A 9,211-nucleotide genomic window follows, 5' to 3' on the forward strand; every position below is an offset into this window, starting at 1 on the left:
GGGTTAAACCAAGGTGGACATGATGGAGGACAAGAATAGAAAGACTGGAGGGAGGCCTAAGGAGACTAAAACCTGACTCACACAAGGAGGTGGGGGTCGAGGGGAATAACATGATCATTAACCCAGCTATAGAGGTTGGACTCTTAGGCACCAGTGTCTAATCACAAGGCAGGAGACCCAAGCAGGATCAGATGCTACAGGGAGTAGAGCACAGGCCTGAGGATAAAGATATGGAGAGTGGGCCCACCCTGGAATCTCTGGTCCCTTTCTAGTTTTGCCTGTTACCCAACATCAGCAACAAGCAGGCTACTCCACGGAGCAGTGACCCCTCCCAAAGAGAAGAGGACTATATCAGTGCAGTCTCCGCACAGGCTCGGGGCAGCACTCCCACTGCCCACCTGTGACGATGCAGGTGCTTCTTTTCACCAACTCTCACCCTCCGCAGGGCAGCAGCTTTCTGGCTAACAGTGACCTGTTCCATGCCGGGACGTCTCTTCACTGACCTCAGCGGAGGCCACTCTCCTCAAGGCCGCCCGCCTGCAACCATGCAGGTCTCTTAGAGCAAACCTGTTCCTTTCCCTTTCCCTAATAAACCTATTCTTCAAATATAACTACCGTCTCTATCTCATGGAGAAACTCGCCTGGGGAACTCGCCGCATGCCGCTGAAACGGGAGCTCTGGGGATACCTCTCCCCAGAGTGAACCCAAGGACCCTGCACTCTACAAAAACCACATCAGACATATATGATCAAGGGAAGAGAGAGCATGAATTGAAAGGGTAAGATTTAATTAAAATTTTCACTTCTAACTTTTCTCCAGAAAAAGAGCTACAGAGTTGAGACAATATAAAAGTGTGACATTTCAAGCTGACAGCAGCTTTCCTGTCCGCCTGTAACTATGCTGGTGCCTCTTTCGCCTTTTCCTGATAAACCTGTCCTTTCTGAAATGTATAAAAACAAACACTTCAAGCCTACATGGAATCGCCCAACATTCAGTTTAAACAAGTGGACTAAACCTCGAGGTGGCAGGTTGCCCGAGCCCGCGGACTGGTCAACGAGGTTCTCGAGGGGAGAGCAGCGACCTGAAGAACAGGGGTACACCACGGAGGGAGACACACACACTCTTGGTTCAGCTATCGCAGGTCTCTTTTACTTTCGGTTTCGGCGGGGCTTTATAGCTGGGGACCGGAAGCGGAAGAAGCAGGCCAACAGTGCCTAGCCAATGATTAAACACATAACCTTATTTGGTGCACCGGAGGCCCTCATGCGCACTGGGCCAAAAGAAGCACAGCTAATCCCGGAAGGGCACATGCCCTTATTTGGTGCGCCGGAGGTCGTCATGCGCACTGGGCCGAAAGGAGCACAGCCAATCATGGAAGGGGGAAGTATCCTGATGCCATGAGGTAAGGCGCCAACAGCAGGTCACGGCCTAACATCTTGTTTACATAACCTCTGCCACTAGACTGACGACAGGTGACACATTTAGACAAATGGTGCGATATCCTGACAAACGACTGTTTCACAAGTTCCTGGAAAGAGGGGACGGCCGAGGGCCCTGGCCATACAGATGATGGAAAAACCTGACCTAGAGTGACCAAGGTCTCATAGCGCGGCCCTGGTTGGAGATTTAAGATGCTAAAGTGACATGTGATATATGAAGTGTGGAACCCACCGCAATGCCAGCAGCCATGCACAGAGTGAGGCTGGCAGGCCTCCCAGCCCCCCGCAAATCTTTACTCTCTCTGGGCTCTCTCTGGTGTCATCTCATGGTCTCTTCCTTTAGCAGCCGTCGCTCATCTTCTCAACGTTCTCCAGCACAGCCATTTTCTGTTTGACACTGCCCTTATAGCCTCAGCCTCCAAGCTCAGGTGTGCCCACTTACACAGGCCCACACCATACTCCAGGTGTCCACCATCAGGCATGTGTACCCTGATGCCAGCTCCCAAGCACTTCCTGCATTCAAGGCCGCAGGAGATAGCCACAGGGGCTAGAGACGTAAAAGCCTGAGTATCACTTCCTTACACATGGAATTGCCCAACATTCAGTTGAAACTTACCCTCTGCACATGCTTCAGTGCAGTCCACCCTGATTAGATCCTTCAAAAATCCTTCAAAAATCCTTCCCTAGGGGCCTCCCTGATGGCACAAGGGGTTAAGCATCAGCACTATGAAGCTATCAGCAGCTACTGCAGCACAAGTTCAATCCCCAGCCAGGGAGCTGACCCTTATGGCATGGCAGACCTCTCTCTCCTGTCTCGTCCGCTGCTCCCCTCAGCAGTGTATTTCAGTCAATCCGCCTGTTCTGCTCTCCACTCTGTCTCTGGTGAATCCTCTCACCACCCCCTAGCTCCCTTTGTAGAGTCAGCCTGGAAGGGTCCCTTTTCAGCACCGCTTCCTTGTGTTCAAGCTTAAGTCTACCATAGCCTTGTCTGGATTACAGTGTGTGGTCTCGTTAAATTCCTTTTTTTTAAACATACTTATATTTACTGCTTTTTTAAAAATTTATTTATTTATGCATATAAGAACTGGGGTACCTGCCAGAGATACAGGGGATGAGAGGATTCACCAGAGATAGAGTGGGGAACCTATCCGAAGTACACTGACCGAAGTACACTGCTGAGGGGAGTAGCGGGCAAGACAGGAGAGTTCTGCTGCTCCATGTGGGTAGCTCCCTGCTGGGGATCGAACTCGTGCTGCAGTAGCTGTGGACAGCTTCATAGGGTGCGTCTTAACCCCTGCACCACCAGGGAGGCCCTCGTTAAATTCTTTTACAATGAGTCAGAACCTCTGCAAAGCCTCCAGGTCCCTAACAAAGTTACCTTCACACCTTTTTCTCACAAAGTTGACAATAAACAATCAGTGAAATTTATGAATAAGCCACATCTCATAGAGGGTGGAAGGAGCATTCCACTGACATTTCAAACCTTATAAATAAAAAACAATCCTGATCTCCCCAAACCTACAAGTTGCGTAGTCTTCCTGTAGAGTTAACGATGGATCCCTGCGGTCCTGAATGCATGTGTGGGCATACGGAGGTGGGTACACCTGGGCTGAGACTGGGCTTTTAAGGGCGGTGTCACTAGGAGGCCAGTAGAACACCAGAAGGGGAACGAGTGAGAGAGCATAAAGAGAAACAGAAGAGAGAGAACTAGACCACGAGAGAACACCAGAGAGCCCAGAAAGAGTGATGATTCGCTAGGGGCTAGAAGGCCTGCCAGCTTCCTGCCCCCCCCACCCCCGCACCCCCTGCCACCCCACCTGCTGTGTACCTGGTGAAATCCCAATAAAAGCCTGAAAAGGCACCAAGGGCTCCAGGACTCTCCTTTACCTTTGTGCCCTGGTCATGGAGACCCTGCTCTGTGCCTGCTGGCACTACACCATCTCTTAACTGCATTAGCCTCCTAAAGGTTTTAGCTCCCACCCCTGGCCCTCTAACTCCTAACTTCCTCTTTTTTGTATTTGCTCAAGTATCAGTTTAGAAAGGAAACCTTCATGACCACCCATTTTTAAAACTGCAACTCCCAAACCACAATCTTTCCTATCTCTTTCCTTGCTTTGTTTTTCTTCATGGTCCTTGTTACCAAATAACACACCACACATTTTTAATTATCAAGTAAAATACAGATGCAAATATAGACAGGGGCTTGCATTAACTGATCAATAATACACCCCAGTGCCTAAACTGACAATTATATACATATAGAGCGCTTGATGGCCAGAAATAACAGGATGGTTACAAAAAGGACACCCAATGAACCATATCCCCCAACTGGTACTGTGACATATGTTAATCAACAGAATGCAGCAGAGGTGATAATGTGCCAATCCCAGGTCTGGCAGCTTCAAATTTTATGCTTGTGAAAGCCCTTGCTTTCTGTCTACTCTACCTGGAAACCATGCAGAAAGAATATATGGAAAGGATCAATTGTCCAGTTTAGCTTAGCTTTCTGGCCATCAGGGGCCACACATCTTGGCTATTCTAGCCCAACCTGTCACCTGACTACTGCAGGACAGACCACAATTGAGAAGATTCATCTCAGTCTACAGAATGGTTAGTGGTGGTGTTGTTTTCACTCATTACATTGTTGGGTGGTTTATTACATAGCATTAGATAATCAAAACAAAGGCACACTTATATAGAGCTTACTCTGTACCTGCATACATATTAACCTATTTAATACTTAAATAATCCTATGGTATAGGCATTATGTTTATTTTACAGGCGAGGCAAGAGAAGAAAAGAAATGTTATTTGCCTAAAATCACATAGCAAATTGTTGGGGGTCAAGATTTCAAACTCAGAAGAATTCTGAAGATCCTATTTAGGTATTAGATTACAATCCTTTCCTTCAAGACATATTATCACTGTTCATTCAAACATGACCTGCTTTTTTTTAAAAAAAAAAAGATTTATTTATCCATACAAGAACTGGGGTACAGGCCAGAGGTGTGAGGGATGAGGATTCACCAGAGACAGAGTAGGGAACAGAACAGGCAGACTGACCAAAATACACTGCTTAGGGGAGCAGTGGGCAAGTCTGGAAAGGTCTACTGCACCATGTTGGTTGTTCCCTGGCCGGGGATCAAACTCATGCTGCAGTGGCTGCAGATAGCTTCTTAGGTTGCGTCTTAACCTCTTGCACCACCAGGGAGGCCCAAACATGACCTGCTTCTACTTGATTCTTTTTAACAGTGCAATATTAGCACCCACAAACTAAGATTTGGGGGGCACAAGGGTTAAGACACAACTTATGAAGCTATCCACAGCCACTGCAGCACGAGTTCGATCCCCGGCCAGCCTGGAAGCAATCCACATGGCACAGCAGACCTCTCCTGCCTTACCCACTGCTCCTCTCAGCAGTGTATGTCAGTCAATCTGCCTGTTCTGTTCCCCACTCTGTCTCTAGTGAATCCTCTCACCCCCCCCCACACCTCTGACCTGTACCCCAGCTCTTGTATGCATAATTAAATCTTTAAAAAAAAACTAAGATTTTGACAATGATCTATACTTAATCATATATATACCCCCACCACATTCCTCTGCCTCCCCCAACAATCATCCTGAATCCTGTTTTCATTTTCCTTCTTCCCATTTTTTATGCATTTCACTACCTCAAAATGGAATCCTAAAAAGTACATATTTTTGGTTTAGTTGCTTTCAACTTTAAAAAAATCCCACAAGTATGTTAGTGATATTTCAGTGATTTTTATATCACTATAATTAATTTCTACCACTATGTCACTTTAAAACTGAACTGCAGTAAAAATTAACCATTTTTGGGCCTCGCTGGTAGCACAGGGGTTAAAGACAGTGCTATCAAGCTATCCCCGGCCAGGGAGATACCCACATGGCACAGCAGACCTCTCCTGCCTCGCCCGCAGCTCCCCTCAGCAATGTGTTTCAGTAGATCTGCCTGTGCTGCTTCCCGCTCTCTGGTGAATCCTCTCACCGCCCCCCGCCCCCCACTACCCATACCTCTGGCTTATACCCCAGTTCTTGTACGCATAAATAATCTGTTTTTTTAAAAATCAACCATTTTAACTACTTTTAAGTATATAATTCAGTGACAGTAAGTACATTACAATGTTGTCCACCATCACCACTAACCATTTTTATCACCCTCAACTGAAACTCTGTACTCATTATACGATAACCCTGCAGTATCCCTCTCCCAAGACCCTGGGAACTATTCTATGGTCTGACGCAATGAATATGCCTATTCTAGGCACCTCCAATAATTATACAGCATTTGTCCTTTGTGTCTGAATTACTTCACTTAGTGGAATGTTTTAGAGTTCACTCATATAATAGCATACTTTTATTTCATTTTTCACTTATCCTGACTGCCATATAACATCCTAGTGTATGATGGGACATCTGAGTTGTTTCTATGTTTTCACTCTTATAAATATTTCACCATTAACACTCTTATGCATGTTATTTGATGTACATGTGCAAAAAGTATCTCTTGGGCATATCTACGAGAGAAATTCCTGGGTCAGAGCATATATGTCTTTTTTTTTAAAACATTTTATTTATGCATGCATGCAAGAACTGGGTTACAGGCCAAAATGGGGGGGGGGGGTGAGAGGATTCACCCGAGACAGAGTGGGGAACAGAACAGGCAGATTGACTGAAATACACTGCTGAGGGGAGCAGCAGGAGAGGCAGGAGAGGTCTGCTGCTCCACGTGGGTCACCTCCCTGGTCCGGGATCAAACTCGTGTTGCAGTGGCTGCAGATTGCTTCATAGTGCTGCGTCTTAACCCCTTGCACCACCAGGGAGGCCCCCATATATAAATCTAATACGGAATTCAATTTAAGTATTTGTACCAATTTATAATTCTCTCAGAATGTATAAGATATTCTGTCAATCTACCCCTCCTTGAAAATTTGGTATCATAAAACTTAATTTTTGCCAAATAGGTATGACCTTGATTTATATATCCCTGATCGCTAATGATGCTGTCTTTACATGTTTGTCAGCCACATGTATTTCATCTGTGATAGATGTTTGTGTCTTTTGCACATTTTCTAATTGATTTTGTTATACTTACTTACAGTAGTTCTTTACAGAGTTTTAATATTAGCTCTTTGTCAACTGGGTGTTCTACTAACATATTCTCCCAATTTGTAATCTGCATTTTCCAGAAGGCGTTTTTATGAGCAAAAACTTAATTCTTTTTTTTTAAAGATTTATTTTTTTATGGACGTAAGAGCTGCGGTGCAGGTCAGAGATGCAGGGGGTAAGAAGATTCCAGAGACAGAGTGGGGAGCAGAACAGGCAGATCCACTAGAAATAAACTGCTGAAGGGAACAGCAGGTGAGACATGAGAGGCCTGCTGCGCCATGTGGGTCACCTCCCTGGCTGGGGATCCAACTCATGCTGCTGTGGCTGCGTCTTAAGCCCTTGCGAAATGAGGGAGGCCCAAAAAACTTAATTCTACACAAATCAAATTTATATTTATCACCTCTTTTTTTTTTTTTTTTTAGTCAATGACCTCCAGCTGGTCTAGCTAAGTAATCTTTTTATTTCCCAAGGTCTTTTTTTTTAAAAAAAAAATATTTATTTATACAAGAGCTGGGGTACAGGCCAGAGACGTGGGAGGGTGAGAGGATTCACCAGAGACAGAGCGGGGAGCAGAACGGGCAGAAGGACTGAAAGCACTGCTGAGGGGAACAGTGGGGCGAGTCAGGAGAGGCCTGCTGTGCCATGTGGGTTGTTCTCTGGCCGGTCAGGGATCGAACTCGTGCTGCAGAGGCTGTGGATTGCTTCATAGTGTGGTGCTTAACCCCTTGCGCCACCAGGGAGGCCCCACCCAAGGTCTTATGTTTACCTATACTTTTTACTAAGACTGGCAGGAGGGCCTGCTAAAATTTTTAAACTTCTATGACATTTAAATCCTAATCCATCTGGACCTGACTTATTTTTCTTTTTAGAGATTTTACACAAGTGTCACTTTTCTCTTTCCATTTCAATGGTCATTTTTCCCAGCTCAATTTAACAATACCTTTCTGGACCATGACCTCTGTCATTTATCAAATTTCCCTTATATGCACCTCAGAGTTCTCTACTCTATTCCACTGATCAGCCTTTCTGTGTTTAAACAGCACCACACTGTCTTAATTCCTGTGAGTCTTGCTATCCAGTATGGCAATCTTCCCCTCCCTGTTCATTTTAAGAAGTGACTAGCTATGCTTGGTCCCTTAACTCTTTCATATAAATTTTAGTATCATCAAGTTCTATGAAAATCCCTGTTGGGGGCCTCCCCGGTGGCGCAGCGGTTGAGCGCTGGGTTGCGAAGCTGCCCGCGGCCTCTGTGGCGCTGGTTCGATCCCCGGCTGCTCCCCTTCCACCGGAGGAGGGTCCCACATGGCGCGCAGACCTCTCCTGCCACCCGCTGCTCCCCTCAGCAGTGTACTTTGGTCCTTCTGCCTGCTCTGCTCCCCGCTCTGGCTCTGGTGAATTCTCTCACCCTCCTGAGCTTCTGACTGTACCCAGTGCATGTATAAACAAAAACAAACAAACAAACAAACAAATAAATAAATAAAAACATGCCTCTGTTAAAAAAAAAAAAAAGAAAAAAAGAAAATCCCTGTTGGGATTTTGGATATTACATTTATAATGCAAATCAAATTGTTCTCTAATTCATTAACATGATATATGCTTCTACTTATTAAAGACTTATTTAATATCTTAGCAGTGTTCCTGAACATTCTCCTTAGAGGGCTAGTACCACTGCATTACAGTAATTTCTAAAATAGTTTTGACACGATCATGCCTTCTCTTTCATTGATTTTTAGTGGTTTGTGCCTATGTAAAGAAATACAAATGACTCATTAATCTTATATCTAGTTCTCTTGCAAAAACTCACATAATTACTTCTATTAACCTATTTTTTCAAATCATTGTTCTCTATGTAAATGATCCTATCATCTGCAGGTAACAGAATTTTATTCCCTCTTCCCAATTCTTGTGCCTCTAATTTCTTCTATTTGTCTTACTACTTAAGACTATCAATGCAATGTTGAATATATATCAGGTTTCTTTGTCTCTGACTTTAAAGGAAGTGCTCTCATTGTTTCCCTACAACATATTTGCTTTTTTTTAAACAGCTACTCTTTTATTAGCTTAGAAGTCTCCCTCTTTTTCCTCATTAAATAAGACTGTAAGAGTGATTTATAAAGTGCTTTTTCTTTATTTACTGAGATGATCATTTTTGTCTTTTAATCAATGTGAATTTTGGATTTATGGATTTTCTAAATATTAAATCCTTACAGGGCCTCCATGGTGGCGCAAGGGATTAAGCACCACACTGTGAAGCAATCCAAAACCTCTGCAGCACAAGTTCAATCCCCAGCCAGCCAGGGAGCAACCCACATGGCAAAGCAAACCTCTCCTGTCTAGCCTGCTGCTCCCCTCAACAGTGTGTTTCAGTCAGTCTGCCTGTTCTGTTCCCCATGTCTCTGGTGGATCTTCTCACCCCCCACATCTCTGGCCTGTACCCCAGCTCTTGTGTGCATGAATAAATCCTTAAAAAAAAAATTAAATCCTTATATACCTAGGATAAACCCAACTTGGTTTCTGGGTATTACCCTTTTTTAATAACCTGTTAATTTTGATTTGCTAATTATTTTGCTTAGGTCCTAAATCTATGTAAATGAAATGGGTCTGCAATTGTCTACTGTTTTTGTCTCATCTTGATGTTAGGGC

This window comes from Talpa europaea, assembly GCF_964194135.1.
Source record: "Talpa europaea genome assembly, chromosome: 8".
Lineage (NCBI taxonomy): Eukaryota > Metazoa > Chordata > Mammalia > Eulipotyphla > Talpidae > Talpa > Talpa europaea.